The following is an 18,274-nucleotide window of genomic DNA, read 5'->3' on the forward strand; positions in this document are numbered from 1 at the left end:
TTCTCCTCCATTCTCTTCTCGGGATTTTGGGTACAAACACACATGTGCCCAGCATGAGTTTCAAGCCTTTGGGTCTGGGACTCGAACTATGGTCAGCCATGTAGAAGACCAGCGACATAATCATTACACCACCTGCTGGTCCCCAGTTTTAGGTTTTTAAAGCAGGAACTCACAGTATTGTGATCTTTGCATCTCAGCTACCTAAGTCACTGGGATTGTAAGCACATACCACTGAGCCTGGCCTTCACATTGGACCAGGAATCAAACCTGGGCCCTCCATGTACCCCAGAATGCTGAGCACAGCCTTTTGCAGGGTACACCTCTCATTTAATACTTTTTTAAAAGGCAACCTTTTTAATAAAGAGTGAAATGTTTTAATTAATATGAGTTGTCTGGACTTGCTGAGCATGTCATAAATCCTTCATCTTAAGTTTTACAGAAAGTATTATGCAGCTAGTGGTAAGAACATAGCACAATTTCCCTTTCATCATTCATTTACTGAGAATCTACTTTATGCTAGACATTTGACAAAGCATTCTCAAAGTGTAAGGAGCATCCCTGGTGGTCTCGTGGTTAGGACTCAGTGTTCTCAAAGTACCAAAGCAAAAATTATGATATTTTAAGTTAACCAGTCCTTTTTCTACTAAAACTGTGAAATGGGGCATATCAGAAGAGAATTGACATGCAGGCAGCTCCTTTTATAAGTCTGATGGTAGCAAACTCAGAGCATTCATTTCTAGTGGTTTCTATATTCTGTTGATGTGGGACTCAAACCAGATAATCTGGATGGAAATACTTGAAAAGCATTAGAGAAACACAAAGAAATATTTTCACTTAATCAGGCCCTTATCTCTAGCAGAGAGTAGAGTTTTGTATAATTAAACCCCAAGAGAGTTGGGTTTTGATGGGTGTAGACTCAAGAAGTCAGAGGCAAGGAGAAATGGTCTAGAACATTGAGCTTGACCTTCCGCCATGACTTGGACAAAAACCAAGACTGAGAAGGCAGAGTAGGGAATGTGGCCAGAAGAGTAGATGTTTGTATAATTAAACCCCAAGAGAGTTGGGTTTTGGTTTTTTTTTTTTTTTGAGAGTTGGGTTTTGATGGGTGTAGACTCAAGAAGTCAGAGGCAAGGAGAAATGGTCTAGAACATTGAGCTTGACCTTCCGCCATGACTTGGACAAAAACCAAGACTGAGAAGGCAGAGTAGGGAATGTGGCCACTGTGGATTTCTGCCTAATTCCCTCTTTCACATCAGTCCAGCCCAGCTGGCAGCATCCATTGGCTCTGAGAAAGGGACTCTGGATTTACCCAATCATTGCACAACATCCTGCTCAGAGCTGCTCTGGGTCCGAGCACGTCCACAACCAGATATGGCTGCTCCTCCTCGGTAGAGTGGCCCCTGGGCATGAGCTCTTGGGACAGATGAGCTGGTAAGCAAGCCTCAGCTGGGCTGCAGCATCTCCCTATCTGCCTAGACTGTGACGACACATCCGTCACTGGCCTGAGGGGTTTCCCGCTCGCTCACAGCACAGTCCACTCTGATTCATCCTTGTCCAGTGGGGAGACAGGAGTCTGTCTGCGCAGAGCAGCTGTGTGGGGAGGAAGGGTGCTGGCTTCACACGTCTGCATGGCAAATGTTCTTTTTCCTTTAGGCTTTTTTTTTAATATTATTTGGCAAAACACATTTATTAATGAAAAACAGAATGTACAATATATACAGATAAAAATTGTGTCATCTCTAATTCCCACGATCCAGACATAATAACCTTAACATTTTGGTATATGCCCTCTCTGGGTTATATATACACAGATACACACAGTGTGTGTGTGTGTGTGTGTGTGTGTGTGTGAGAGAGAGAGAGAGAGAGAGATAACCACAAAAGGCAGAAGAGAGAAATGAAGTTCAAGCACTCTAAGGAGAAATGAAGTTCAAGCACTCTAAGATTCTTGCATTTTCTGGGAAGTGGTAAAATGCTCTATATAAAAGTACACTTACATATTAACAGTAGTAAGTTAACAATACACACTGAAATCTCTAGTGTAACCATAGAAAGAATGGTAAAGCATGAATAACTACATACACTGCCTCACTGCAGAGTGAGCAAGAACAAGTAGTTACTGGGGGAATGTAACAAGTGAAAAGAGCAAAGAGTCGAGGGTGAATTTCATGTTTTCATGGCTTTTTTTCCTGGTGGCAGCTCCCAGTCTGTGGCTATAGGGCAGCTAAAACTCCCATAGATGACCTACCATGTTGATGACTTGAATAGTCACAAGATAAAGTTAGGATAAGCACAGCTGACATAAAGTGAAGGTGTCACGTGGCCCATTTAAGACTAAAAGAATGCTGAGCTATTGCCAATCACATTAAAGACAGAGTTCGCAGCTCACTTTTAGCCAAGTTAATTGCCTGCTTTTTTTTTTTGGAGAGGTATTTGCTATAGGGCGCGTGCGCTCACCAGAAAGACAGAGAGAGACAGAGAGACAGAAAGCGAGAAATCACCCCCCAGGGGGGATGGTCACGCTGCAATCCCTTCTCCGTTCTCCTTTTGGGATCTTGGGCATGCACGCACACGTGCCCGGCGTGAGTTTAAGCCACCAGGTCTGGGACTCGAACCGTGGTAGACTACAGGGGAGTCGAGCGACATAGCCATTCCACTAACTGCTGGTCTTCTGCCTGCTTTTTTTTTTTTTTTTTTTTTTTTTTTAAATAATAGTAGTAGTAGCAAAACAACAGAATCCAGAGCTTCTAAAACATACCACTTATGGGGCCAGCAGGTGGCTTGGTGGTTGAGGCACTGGACTCCCACATGGCTGACCATGATTGGAGTATCACACGTGGAGGTTTACTGTCTCACATTCCCTCTCTCTCACAGTCTTTCTGGTAGGTATGTGTGCCCTATAGCAAAATTTAAAATAGTAATAAATAAAAATTAAAATAAACAATTCTACAAAAACTACCACTCACAATGTCCAATATATTCTTTGAAATGAACTAATAAACAAAACAACAGGAAAATATTATCCTGTCTTCAGATTGTTTAAAGAGAAAAGACAATAGAGATAGCCTATATGGTGGAATTCACAGGTAAGAATTTTAAGAAAACTATTGTAGCTATTTTAGTGGGTCGTCAGGGGGAAAAATAATGTGTGTATATATATATAGTCTCTGGACTCCCATGTAGTCGACCGTGGTTCAAGTCCTGGACCCAGTGGCTTAAACTCACGCTCGGCATGTGTGCGTGCATGCCCAAGATCCCGAGAGGAGAATGAAAGAGAAGGGGTTGCGGTGTGGCCATCCCCCCTGGGGGGTGATTTCTCGCTTTCTGTCTCTCTGTCTCTCTCTGTCTTCTTGGTGAGCGCATTAGCCCTATAGAGAATACCTCTCAAAAAAAAAAAAGTCACTGTATGGACTTAACAGCAGAATAGAAACGTTAAAAGAAAGAGTAAATTTATTTAAAGGTAGATCAATAAATTATCCAATTCAAAACAGAAAGAAAAAGTTAGAGAAAAAAAAAAAAAGAAGCCTGTGGGGAAATATTAAACAGTCTAAGATGTGTAATTTAAGTCCCAGGTGGAGAAGAGGTAGAATAAAAAAAAGCATTTGAGGAAATATGACAAAATAGTTCCAAATTTGGTAGAAGATGTAAATTTACAGATTCAAGAAACTCTGCAAACACCAATGAAGGAAACACAACCTAGTAAAATCACATTGAATTCTACAAAAACCAAAGACAAAGGAAAAAAATCTTGTAAGCAGCCAGAGAAAACGGATAACTGAACTGCTCAGCAATAAATAATTTATAACTCTCCACTAGAAATTATAGAACACAGAAGACAGCAAAATAACATCTGGAAAGTGCTGGATTAAAAAAAAAAAAACAAAAAAACTATCAACCCAGAATTATATTTTAAGTGAAAACATCCTTTAATGCAACTAAGTGAATTTGCCAGGAGCAGAACTACAGTACAAAGAAACAGTAAAGAAAATTATTCAAGCAAAAGAAAGTTGACAGAATGGAAATATATCTTTGGGAGAAAAGTATCAGGGTAAATTTGTGGACAAACACAAAAGACTGCTTTTTCTCTTAATTTCTTAAAATACATAGGCCTGTTTAAACAAAACTTATAGCATTGCCTATGGGCTTATAACTTAAAGTAGATGCACTACCTATGACAACTCTGGCACAAAGAATGCGAGTGGGTGGATAAAACGGATATGCAGAGTTACAAACTTCTTACATTTTATGTGAAGTGAGACATTAATTCTGAATACAATGGGGAAAGTTAAGGATATTTCTCTCTCTCTCTTTTTAAGAACACTTTTGCCATAGGAAAGAGATAGGGATAGTGAGAGGGAAAATGCGAAATCACCCGCAAGGGGGATGGTCATGCAGCAATCCCTTCTCCTCCATTCTTCTCTCAGGAGTTTGGGCATGCACACACATGTGCCTGGTGTGATTTTCAAGCCTCCAGAGCCAGTACTTGAACTGTGGTCAGCCATGTGAGCATCCAGCACCTTAATCACCTCACCACCTGCTGGCCCCTAAGATATATATCTTAATCTTTCTAGTAACCACTAAAAAAAATACAAAGAGGTGTAGATAAAAAGGCAGTATATAACTTTACATAGAGTTCTAAAAATTACTGAAACTATGCATTCTCAGCTAAGGCAATACTGCACCAAGGGTATTAAAAATTGATTCTTATGGGGAACCAGCAGTTAGCGTAATGGCTATGTCGCTGGACTCCCACATAGTGGGACGCGCGGTCCCGGACATGGTGGCTTAAAACTCACACCGGGCGCGTGTGTGTGAGTGCCCAGGATCCCGAGAGGAGGATGGAGGAGAAGGAATTGCGGCGTGACCATCCCCCCTCGGGGGTGATTTCTCGCTTTCTGTCTGTATGTCTCTCTCTGTCTGTCTGGCAAACGCGCGCGCCCTATAATAAAAACCTCTCCAAAAAAAAAAAAATCGATTCTTATGAAGTAATCTTTTTTTTTTTTTTTTGGTAGAGTTTTTTTTTTTTTTTTTTTTTTTTGCCTTAGGCCACTTGCGCTTGAGAGTGAAAGAGACAGTGAGAGGGAAAGTGAGAAATCACCCCCCAGGAGGATGGCCACACCACAGTCCCTTCTCCTCCCTTCTTCTCCAAGAATCTTGTGTACACACACGCATGTGCCTGGCATGATTTTGATGCCGACAGGGCAAGGGCCAGGACTTGAACCGCGGTTGTCAATGTGGGAGTCCAGCAATGTAAACTCTATGCCATCTGCTGATCTCTGGGAAATAATTATCTTAACTCTTCCTGTGTGTACAGCACAGACTCACATGAAGCATAAACAGATATACAGTAGGTCTGTGTTATTAAAGCATCAGGGGATGTGATTAGGGAAGAAAATGTCTACATGGCTCATTAGAAAGGTAATAAAGGTAAAAAGAAAAAGGTCAAGCAAGAAACATTGAATTAAACCAAACTGAGACAAGAAGGCAGACATAGGAGCAAAAAACAGATGGAAGAAAACAGAAACAAATACCGAAATGGTAGGCCTAACTCCAAACATATCAATAATTACATTAAATATGCATGAGCCAAATATAATGCAAAAAGTTCAATCTACCTATAAGGTACTATGAAGTGGACGGAGTGTGAGCTTTGGAGAAAGACAGGTTTCTATTTGGGCCCCAGCTCAATTACATTTCCTCAAATGTGCAGTGGAGATAATACTAATACGTCCTTGATAAGATTAAATGAGATTATTTGTGTAACATGCTTAGAATAGTGCCTGGTATCTCGTAAGCACTATATAAATATCAATCCTTCTCTTATAAGCTAACATAACAATAGAGGAGACAGCGCCAAATTTCTCCCACATATACTGGCATGCAAAATCTGGGTTTATCTAACACAGGAATCAATAAACGATGGTCACAGGCCAAATCTAGACTGCCATTTGTCTTCGCAAGTCAAGCTTTATTGGAACATGACCATGCACATTCATTTCCAAATTCTCTATGTCTGCTGTTGTGCTTGACAGGAGGGTACATGTGCTAGTCAGAGAAAGACAGAGAGGCAGAGAAAGAAAAACATTTCCCAAAGGGGCATGCACACAACACAATCCTTTGTCTTCCAGTTCTCCATTTGGTGGAGAATTTGGTCATGCATGCACAACTACACCAAAAAAAAAAAAGTAATCTGTCTTCAGCTGGGATCCTAGGAAAATGAAGAAGAGATTGTGGTATTCCTGTCCCCACTAGGGGCAGGTGCTTTCTCACTTCCCTCTCTGTCTGTCTCTCTCCTGTGAGTGCATACACTAATACATTTTTAAAGAAAGCCATCTGTCTCCTGCAAAGATCCTTGTTTTTCAAGCCACCAGGACCAGGATTTAAATTAGAGTCAACCATGTGGGATCTCATTCCCTTAATCCCCTACTATAGGGCTGACCCTATTTTTGAGATATTTCATGCCAACATTTTGCTGTTAATGCCTTAAATTTCTTTTTGCTTAGCCTTAGCTAAAGCTAGTTAAAACAAACCAAAAAGAAGAAAAGACACTGGAATTATTTAGATGTTCACTGTATAAAAATTACAATCTATACTTGCTGATATCATTATCTCTTTTTCTTTATAGCCTTTTATGGTGACATCTCTAAAAATCACAATAGAATCGTCTAAGGGTCACTAAAACCTACCATCTTGCTCCATTGTTAAAAAGTATAATCTCTCTTACATGCATTAGCTTTAGAACTGTTACATGCATGATCTTATTTAATTAATATTGCTCCCATTTTACAGATGAGAAAATTGAGATTCATAGAAGTTTAGGTACATACCAAACAGGAGAGTGTTCTTTTACCTCCTCTAATGCTCTAACCACCAACCATATCACTTCATGAACAATCTCTTCCCTGACATTCTAGTTTTGCCGTGTGAGGAATCAGGGTAAATATCAAGCACAAAGGCAATTCAAACTCTGACTTTAAAAAGTGAACAAAGAGTTTGGAAGCTCTTAGAGACATAGACTTTATAGCATTCTAAAAGGAGAAATTGAGGCCCCTAGTTTAGTGATTAGAACCATTAGGTCTGGCCTGCATGCTATAAAAATTTACAAAACCCAAGAAGCATGCAATACAAACCTATTAACTTAGTACAATAAGCAACACTTGAACAAATCTCTCCTGCCCAGAGAAAAACCCCCACAGAGTACTAATACTCGGCAACTTAAACCAAAAATTTGGAAAGTCTACAAAGTGCCATGCTCTGTAGGGACAGGAGAGTGGCTTAAAGATGAATGCGGCAGGAGCCAGCAGGTGGCGTGGTGGTTAAGACACTGGACTCCCACATGGTCAGTCACGGTTAGACCATGGTCCCAGATCTGGCAGCTCGAAAAATCATGCTGGGCATATGTGTGTGCATGCCCAAAATCCCAGGAGGAAAATGGGAGAGAAGGGATTACTATATGGCTGTCCCCACTGCAGGCTCGCTCTCTCTGTCTTTCTTTCTCTATCCATCTCTCTCCTGAAAATGATTATACTCTATAATAAATTTTTAAAATTAAAAAAAAAAGTTATCTGTTTCCTGTTGAGGTTCTAAGAGGAAAACTTAATGTCTAGATAATATATTGGTTAAGAATGTGGACTTTGGAGCTAAAAATATATATATTCAAATCCCATTTTCACTACATACAGATCTCTGTATGATCTTAACCTCTTTGAATTAGTTTCCACATTTATATAATGAGGGTAAGAACATCTATGACATAGACCCAGCTGCAGTGGCACAAGCAGTAGGGTCACTTGTGTGTGATGCTGAGCCATACGGGTAGGTTCTGGGTTCATGTCCTGGGTCTACCTGAACACAGCAGATACTCTTGTGATCCTAGCTGGCTGCAGGGCTGGGGAAGGAATGCGGCATGCAGACCCTGTTGAGGATGCCTCTCTCTCTCTTTCATTCTCAAAGGCAATAAATAAACTTGAAAAGAACGACTACATTTTATATTGATGTTCTAAAGATTAAATGAAATAGTATGTAGGAAATGCTAAGTACTCAATAAACGGCAGCTTTCACTAGTATTGTGCTTGCCAGGTGGGGAGTGGAGACTAGTTAGCTGCAAATGCAGAGAGGAGTGAACTTGCATGTAGGCCTTGAGCCACCTACGGTGTTGCGGAGGCTATCAGTAAAGAAAACCCTTCCGAGGACTCAGCAGGATGACACTCCAAACTTTCTTAGTTCTCTTGGGACTGTTGCAAGACTGTCAAAATAATAACAAAAAAGGAAACCAATGGCCTTTCTTCTTTTTATTGGTGTGAGACCCTACAACTCTTCTTCCTCCTTTTCAGTCCCTCCCCAGAACGGCAGCATGCAGGCCTACTCAAGTGCACACTCTGTGACTATGTCGAGGGAGTGGCCTGTCCCAAGAACATGGTGGAAGGGAGAACAGGCCGTGTCTAGAGGTTAGTTCCTGCTCAGGACTACCAGGGGTCAGGGCACCTACATCAAACAGAAAGTTAAGGTTGGAGCTGGAAAGAAGGAGGACAACACTAACCCTTCTGCTGGTCACTGCAGGGAAACAAAAAGGGGTGACAGCAATAAGCCCCTGGCTTTAACAGGTCTCCCATCTTCCATTTCTGTTTTTCTTTCTGGTCTCTGAATCTAGCTTTGTTAAATCTATGAGTTAATTGCCTACATTTGTATATCTAGTCATTTATTCATTTGTTTAGTGTTTCATTTGCCTAGTCACTCATTTATCTTCCCAGCCACCCCCTTATTGATCCGTTCATGTATTCACTCATTGATTTGCTCATTATTCAAGGACTCATCCAGCTATTCATTTATTAATTTATTCATCCATCCATCAAAATAGCATTCATGGAGTACCTTCTTACTACCATATGTCAGGCACAGTGCAGGTTGTGTATGGATAAGAAAATGTCAATCATATTTGCGTGTGCGTGTGTGTATGTGTTGCTGAATCCCCAATACCTAGGAAGATGATTAGGAATTTGCCAAGATGTGAATAATAATCCACACAGAGAGATTTGAAACCGCATGGTGTCATGAACGCATACAGCTTTTTTGCTCAATGGTGAGACTCACACTTTGGCTGCAGTGCAGGCTCTGGGGACCAGGAGGCCAAGGGAAGATGGAGATTGAGGTGCACCAGACAATTGTCAGATCAAGGAGTTTTGACTTGATTCTAGGGGCTCCAGGCCATCCACTGGGACTGTCAGATATCTGATTTTTTTAGGAAGACAATTCTGCCAAGAAAGGAGAGAATAAAGGCAGAGAGGCCAGAGAGAGGGCTTAGATTGAGCGGTAGTGATGGCAGGGAAGGACACTTTTTTTTTGAGAGGTTTTTGCTACAGGGTGAGCGGTGGTGATGGCAGGGAAGGACACTTTTTTTTTTGAGAGGTTTTTGCTACAGGGCACGTGCTTTTGCCAGAAAGACAGAGAGAGACAGAGAGACAGAAAGCGAGAAATCACTCCCCAGGGAAGACGGTCACGCCACAATCCCTTTACCTTCATTGTCCTCTCAGGATCTTGGGCACGCACATGCGCCCAAAGTGAGCTTAAGCCATCAGGTCCTGGACTCCACTCATGGTCCACTATATGGGAGAACAGCGATATAGCCATTACGCCAACTGCTGGTTCCTGGGAAGGGCATTTGAAGAATGTGTCTCAGGACAATTTGGCAAGTCATGTCTCTTAAATTTCATCTCAATAAAAACCAAATTTTGGGGGTGGAAATATCTTGATCTCGGGTTCTCTCTCAGAGCATGTTAAAGCCATTAACCAATTCAGAACATTAACTACTGCATGGGCCTTTACTCAGCAGACACCAGGACGACTCCCTTGGGCGACAGCCCAGGCTTATCTTTAGCCTTGAGAGTAATGAAGCCTTGGGCTCAAAGAGATCTTTCTCTGCTCATCCTGATAGAATCTTCAAGATGCTCTCGTTTTACAAATGAGAAAAACTAAGTGAGGCTCTCAAAGGTTAAGTAACTTCTCAAGGTCACGCAGCTTGACCGTGACAGAGCTGAGTATAAAACCTATGTCTACTGGCTATAGATCTCATCCTTTCCACGACATTGTTAAATGTGTATTGACAATTATACACATTCTAAGACCACAGCTGGATAAGAATTACAGATAGGGTATAAAAAAAAAATAATTGCTGTGTAAGACCCATTTTTTTCAAAAAATTCTGTTCATATTACTGTAAAGTTTATCTATTGGTTAGAAACTTGAGTATATACATATACACATACATATTCACATATATGTGTGCATGTGTGTGTATATATATTTAATAAATAAGATATATTGTTATATATAAAAGAAGTTTAAATAAGGGGAAATCTAAGGTCTTTCCTGGTGGGGTCTCCTTCTACTTCTGGGACTTCTGGGAACTTAAAGCATAAGTTCCCAGAAGTCTGAGTGATTCTATGTGACCACTCCACACACAACATTAGCATCCTAAAACTCTCGCCTTCTCCCTGGTTTTCCCTCTCCCTTGATTATCAGTCCTGATCCTGTCTCTTGCTCACCACCTCCACAGCATTTCTTGGTTCTGTGTGTTTCCTGATGCTGCTTCCTTCTGGGCTGTCCATCATCCAACACCAGGGGCCTCCACATCGTGGGCCCCAGCTGGCCAACCGAGGACTCAACGTGGCCCACAACATGGTGTTTGGCCTACATCAGATTTTAAATTTTTGAACTGCTTCTCAACATTTAAGATTTAGGAAACTTCTCATAGCGCTGGTTCTATAGCCTAGTGGTTCAGGGAGCCAGGTCCCACATGGCCAACTATGGTTCAAATCCTGGCTCCACAGGTTTGAAATACATACCAAGTGTGTATGCATGTGCATGACCCAAATCTTGACAGGAAGATGAAATGGAAGAGAAATAATTGCCATGTAACTATGTCCCATTGTGAGTTCTTTCTCCCCTCTCTCTCTTTCTGTCTCTGGTGTGAGCACATGCCCTCTGGTAATTAAAAATAAAATAATTTTTAAAAACTCACATTAAGAAAATAATTAGGGTCATCAACTGGAGTGGTGGTTAGGTGCTGGACTCCCACATAACTGATGACAGTTCGAGTCCCAGGCCTGGCAGCTTGAAAATCACACCAGGCACCTATACATGTGTGTTCAAAATCCCAAAAGGAGAATGGAGGAGAAGGGGCTGTGGCATAGCCATCTCTCCTGAGGAAGGGGGAGTGATATTTTACTTCGCCTCTCTTTCTCCCTCAATCTATCTCTCTCTGGCAACCTCCCTTATGGCAAAAAAAAAAAAAAAAAATTGAGGGACCAGCAGTTAGTGTAATGGCTATGTCGCTGGACTCCCATGTAGATGACCGTGATTCGAGTCCTGGATCTGGTGGCTTAAACTCACACTGGGTACGTGTGTGTCTGTGCCCAAGATCCTGAGAATGGAGGAGAAGGGATTGCAGTGTGGCCATCCCCCCTGGGGGGTGATTTCTCACTTTCTATTTCTCTGTCTCTGTCTTTCCAGCAAGTGCACACGTTTTTGAGAAAAAAACTCTCTCTCAGAAAAAAAATTAATTTCCAGCTTCTCTTGAAAAACTGGAAGATCTGGCAAGACAAGGCCTGCATTTCCACATGACGATATTGGCTAGAGCCTGTGGCATTTAGTTCATCACAGCTTTTCCCCGTACTTCACTCACTTACACAACTTGATGACTTGAAGGCATTTGAGCTCGAGATTGATAAAGTAGATAATCTTTGGTCTCCGAGACATGAATTGAAGCACCTGCACTTCCATTTTTATGGGAGAACCCTGAAGATTCATGACATAGTATTTTATGACTTAATTAATATGTAAATGAATTGGACTCAGGTATGGACGTATGAATCAGAGAATATGAGAAATTCCAAATATATGTTTTCCAGTTCTATCGAGGTATAGATGACAAAAATGGTATTCAAGTAGTAAAATGGGATGTTCAGATATATGTCTTATAGATTATGAAATGATTACATAATCAGGCTCATTAATATTACCATCTTTAGGACCAAAATTTGGCATGCTTAAGGTCTGGACTTCCACATGGCCAACTGCAGTTCAAGTCCTGGACCCAGAACTCAAAATGCAGGCTTGAAAATTACACCAGGCACATGTGTGTGCATGCCCAAATATCCCAGGAGGAGAATGGAGGATGAAAGATTGTGGTGTGGCCATCCCTGAGAGGTGGTTTCTCACTTTCCCTCTCTCTGTCTCTGTCTCTCTTTCTCCAGTAAGTGCATATTCCCTATGGCAAAAAAAATCTAAGGAAAAAAATGGAGCATTATCACCTCATTTGGTTTTGTGGTAAAAATTCTAAGGATCCACTCTCAGAAAATTCAAGTGTACCACAAATTGTAATTAATTATATTCACTATGCTGTCATTAGTTTTTTTTAGGACTTATTTATCGTTTTCAAGTTTATTTGCTTTTATTTATGATAGAGAGTATATGTGCCTGCATGAGAGAACAAGAGAGAGAGAGAGAGAGAGAGAAAGCATCCCCAATTGAGTGCGGTCATGTCGTAATCCTTTTTCCTCCATTTCTTCCCATCAGGATCCTGGGCAGGCATGAGGAGCCTGGCAGGAAGCTGGCATGATTACAATGGATCTGAACCCCAATTGGCCATGTGGGATCTGGCTTTCTCTGAACAGTGTCCACCACTCTACCACTGGGCTGGCCCAGAACTTACTTATCTTATAACTGCAGATTGGTCCCATTTGACTACCCACATAGTGAAGTTGCTATAAACAATTCTTAAATTTTGATTTTGTACTCTGCGTTATTCTGTTAGATATCAATGCTGATTTCTTTACTTTGAAAAATAATTTGTTAAGGGGCCAGAGGTGGTGTGGTGGAAGCACTGGACTCCCACTTGTCTGACCATGGTTCGAGTCCCAGACCTGGCGGCTGATTTTCTCACTTTTTCCTCTCTTTCTTTCTCTCCCTGGTGAGTGCACATGCCTTGTAGCAAATCGAAAAGCAATAATAATAAATACTTTTTTAATTATTAAAAAATAAATTGTTTAAAAGTAACATTATTATAAAAACATTATGACTGAAAACTCAGGTTAAAACCAAAAGTAGAAAATAACAGTCAAAATCCTCTTTACCCAAAGATAACCTCTGTTAATAATTTTGTTTGCTTCCTTTCTATCTGCTCTATGCATTTAAGTAAGTAGAAAAGTGGTATTTTATTATCACAAGTGTTTATAATCTTTTTTAAAACTTAGCAATGCAGGGTCCAGCAGGCACTATGGAGGTTAAGATGCTGGATTCCTCATGGCTGGCTGTGCGGTTCAAGTCTGGACCCAGTGGCTTGAGAATCACACCAGTCACGTGTGCGTATTGCCCAAATGCCTGAGGGAAGCCTGGAGGAGAGGGGATTGCTGCATGTCCATTCCCTGGGAAGTGATTTCTCACTTTCCCTCTCTCTCTCTGTCTGTCTCTGGTGAGCATACATGCCCCATAGGGGAAAAATAAAGTTTAAAAACCAAGGGGAAAAAGAAGAAAAACTTAACAATATAGTATCAACAACTTTTTACATGATTAATTATTCCTCCTAGCTAAATCTTTAAAAACTACATGATAAGCCATCATACCCGTACTTTATTTACCCAAGTCCCTATTTATGGGATATTTCGGCTCTTAGCAGTTTGGAGTGATTTTGAACAAGGTTTTCAAAGAACACTCTAGAAGCAGATTTGGCAAACTGCAGAATGTGTGAAAATCAGGGCTTTTGATCCTCTGACCTAGGGAGGTGCTATTAGGTTGTCAGAAAAGTCATGACATGTTTTTTCTAGGTTCCATTTACACAAAGTGAGGGCATGCTTTCAGGCTAGACACTCTCAGAGCCAGGAACCTTATAGGTAATCATTGAATAAAGGCCTAAACGTATTTAATTAAATTAATTAATTAATTTATTTATTTATTTTTGGAGAGGTTTTTGCTATAGGGCATGTGCCCTTGCCAGAAAGACAGAGACAGAAAGTGAGAAATCACCCCCCAGGGGGAATGACCACACAGCAACCCCCTCTCCATTCTCCTCTTGGGATCCTGGGCATGCATGCACACGTGCCCTGCGTAAGTTTAAACCACCGGGTCTGGGACTCGAACCGCGGTAGAGTACATGGGAGTCCAGCAACATAATCGTTATACCAACTGTTGGTCCCAAAGCCAAAAATTTTAACTTGTGTCTATACAAGCGAGAATTTAATATGGATATGTATGTATTATATTTGGGTTCAAAAAACAAATGGTAGAAATTCAGAATTAAGGAGATGTGGTTTAGCTGTAGTGTGTGCATGTGTGTGTGTGTATGTGTGTGTGTGCGCTTTAGTGGTCAGTTAGGTCAATGATATAATGGGGTTGGAGACAGAAGTGACTTAGAGGCCCTCAGGTTGCATTGAGCAGAGTAAGAAGGATGAGGACCACAGCAGGAGCCACTCTACTCCTCCAGATCACTGTGAAATGTTGGGTTTCATTCTGGGCTCCCTGCTCCCCCAGAAAAGTACAGCAAACTAGAGTGTATTCAGAGGCCAGGGGCCAGTACGGTGAGGGGTCGCTTACCTGTCCCTGTGGATAGTGGCTGAAGAGACTTGTCCTTGAAGAGGAGACCTGAGGCTTGAGTATGATAACTGTCGATTCCTGAGAGGCTGTCAGTGAAATCTACTCTGTGGTTCCTAAAACTCAGAACTTTCCTGAGGGAATGAGAGCCACCGGCTAGCTGATTTCAGCTGCGTCTAGGGGAGAACAGTCAGACCTCTAAGTGAAATGGCAGTTTCTGGAACGAATACAGGAAACTACAGCAGTGATGGCCTCCATGGAGTGGGACCTGGGTGGAGGGAGGGAGTCACAGTGTTAGAGATTACCCTTGCCTATCATTTGAATGTGTTTTAAATCATGTGCCTGGATTACGTTTAAGATGAAAAAACAAATTTAGTAATGTGACACGACAGAAAAAAAAACAACACAGATGGTATCTTTAACAGGCAAAGGATGTTGGTTGCAATGCTGGCTAGTAGAAGAACAAGTGAAAGAAGATTTAGTGGCAGGATGTGGTTGCTCACACAATCAAAGGCAGGCTGGGAAGGCCAGGAGTTCCAGAGCTGTGTGGGGCCTCATGGTGGTGGTGGGGGTGGATTTCTCCTTGCTATCACTTGGCTCTGTCAGTTTCCTATCTTCCTGTCACTTGGCTCCAGACTTACATTCCAATAAGAGACAAGCTAATTGGCCTCACTTAGGGCCATATGCTCACTCCCTCATCAACACCCCCTCGTAGCATCACCTGAGATGCTCCATTACCAACAGCCCCTAGTAGCATTACCTGAAATGAGGGTAAGCTGTTCTCCAAAGGAAACTTGGGGTGTTCTCACTGAAAGAAGGAGGAAAGGATGCTGAGCAGGCAAAACCAAGATACCTACCACACTGCTTTATAATAAATGGGGAGTTCCCCACCCCGAGAAGTCCAGACAGTCTGGATGAATGCTTGGTGATAAGATCATAAAGACATTTCGCATTCTCTTGGGGACTGGTATATAACACATCAAGACCCCTCCCAACCCTGAGAGCTTATGGTTCCATGATTTGAGGAAAGTGCTGTCTTTTAGACAAGGCAGCCCCAGGACTGCTAGGACCATGCTTCTATATCCCGTATACTTTCTAGATTCCCTTATGTCCAGAGTCTCAGAGTAAAATTACACTGTTCAGGCTTTTGCTCTCATCCCTCTTCTTCCCTCCCTCCTGCTGTCCATTTTCCTTGTACTTCTGACGTTCTTATTAAACAGTTTCGAGGACTCAAAGAGAATGTGATAATGAAAGAGGGTTGTTTCTGGGTCAGACTTCAGATCAACGCTAGGATTCAGCCCTTCTGAATTGTGCATCCTTAAGGAAATTACTCAACCTCTCTGGGCCTAGATGGCCTCATCTGCAAAATGAAGATGGTAATAGTACCTACGTCCTCAGGTTGTTGAAGATTTTAAATAGTACATCTAAAATGTTTGTTAGAGGGTCTTCCATATGAAAAGAGCTCAAAAACAGCATTACCAGGGGCCAACTCAGTGTTAGAGCAGTAAGGTGCAACATTCTGTGAGACTGACTGATGCGGGAGGGTTCCGGTGCACGTCTAGAGACCTCCTTGTGATCAGTCACGTGCATGCCCATGATCTAGGGCTGGCTGAAGCTGAGGGTGGATCACAGAGTCAAGTCCCTCTGGGGGTACTATTTCTCTTGTTCATGGAAGAACAAATTAAATAAACCTTAAAAACAGCAAAACATCATTAACATTTATTATTATTATTTTATTATTATTATTAAAAGTTGCTACAGAAGTATTTGCCAAAAGTGACTTGGAAACATACTTTGTGCACCAGAAGGAAACTGTCCACATTCCCACTCATTTTCTAAATTCTTGCCCTTAGCAAAATTCATGGAGGTTCTTCATAAAGATCTGTAAATAACTGAACACATAAAGGAATCAATGAATCAATGAATTAGGTACTGGCTGTTGAAGAGTAAGAGATATTCTTGTCATGGGGTTCTACTGAGGATCCAGAAAAAGGAAAGGAAAGCCAGAAGAGAAGGAACAACCGTTGCCACATGTTAAGGGGACAAGAACAGCTAACCAAGTTAGTCAAAGCGTGATTCATGGGTTGAATAAGCCCTAAAGGAGAAGTCCTCGGGACCATCCCACAACTTGGTGGTGGAAACTTTGATAATTAGCCAAGAGGAATGGCCCTGAGGGACTGTTTTGTACTGATTTGGGTTTCAGGGTTGAAAGAATATGATGGAAGTTTTCAGAGTGAGGCACTTGGGTGATCTATTTTGGAAGAATTATCTGGAGAAAAGAAAATGAGAACTGAGAGTAACCTTTGCGTGATAGCATTACACAGAAAAGAGGTGATTCCGGGACATCCTCATAGCCTGATTTTTTTAGGCCCAGAGCCCTGTGGGGTCCCATGCAAATTAATGTTGGAAATTTAACCAAGTGATGACCTATGAGATAACTAGCAGAAAGAGCAAAGTGTTTTCAGTGAATAGACTGTGTCCTATGAGGAAGAGGAATTTCTAATTAATTTATTTCTCTCATGAACAAGAGAGACAGAGACAGAAAGATAGCACTCCCAACAGGTCTTGTTGCTGCCTTCCACCCCCAGCTTCAGCCATTCCCAAAGTAGAGTCATGTGTGTGTGTAGACTACTCAGGGAGGACTCTGAACGTGTACTGGAGCCTTCCCATCAGGAATAGACTCACAGAGCATTGTGTTTTAATGATGCACCACTGTCTAGCCCCAGGAGGAGATTTACTTTTAAGTGAACTTTTTATTAAGATACAACAGACATGGAGAAAATGAATAAATCAGGTATGTACAACATTTTCAGAATGTGGGCATATCTATGTTGCCAGCACCTAGACACAGAAGTGGGTTTTAAACATAAATATACATAAGAACCACCTGGGATACTTGACAGAAAAGTAGATTTTCTGGTCTCACTGGCAGAGATTCTGATCCAGTAGGTCTAGCGTGTGGCCCAGTATTGCAATAGGGTCATCTATGGACTACTCTTTGAGAAACATTGGTTGTGAGGGTAAGAACAGGCTCTAGAGTCATATAGACCTGGATCTGGAATCCCACTTGTCCTTGAGTGAGTGACTTGACCTTCTCCCAAGGAAAATAGAGGTGATGGTATATTCTTACTAAATGAAAAAATACATGTTAATCCATGAAAACTGCTTAGGAGGGTACCAGGCAAACAGTAAGCAATCAATAAATACAGTAAATGCACAAAAAAGATAAGGCTCTGACTCTGGGTCTTTGTGCCCAGCCCTTAGTCCAAAGCTCCATCCATCAAGGCTAAGAAGAGTGGCATGAGAGTTAGCAACACAGCCTTGGTGGTCAGATGCACTGAGGTGTAATAGCAAGTCCTGGCTTTTCCACTTACTAGCTGTTAACCTTGAGCAGGTCACAACGGCTCTGACTCTTCTCCTTCCTCATCTGTAAAATGGGAATAATAATCTCTACTTCATAGAGTTACTGTGGGGATGATGTGAGAGGCCAGTTAAAACCCTGAGTGACAAAGCCAGCATAGGGCCTAGTGGTTACATTGCTCGACTCCCACATGGCTGACCACGGTTCAGGTCCTGGACCTGTTGGCTTGAAATTCATGTAGGGTGCGTGTGTATGCATGCTCAAGATCCAGGAGGAGAATGGAGAAGGGATTCAGCATGGGCATCTCCCCTGGGGGGTGGGGGTGCTGAT

Source organism: Tupaia chinensis, unplaced genomic scaffold (genome assembly GCF_000334495.1).
Source record: "Tupaia chinensis unplaced genomic scaffold, TupChi_1.0 Scaffold000227_1, whole genome shotgun sequence".
In the NCBI taxonomy this organism is placed as follows: Eukaryota; Metazoa; Chordata; class Mammalia; order Scandentia; family Tupaiidae; genus Tupaia; species Tupaia belangeri.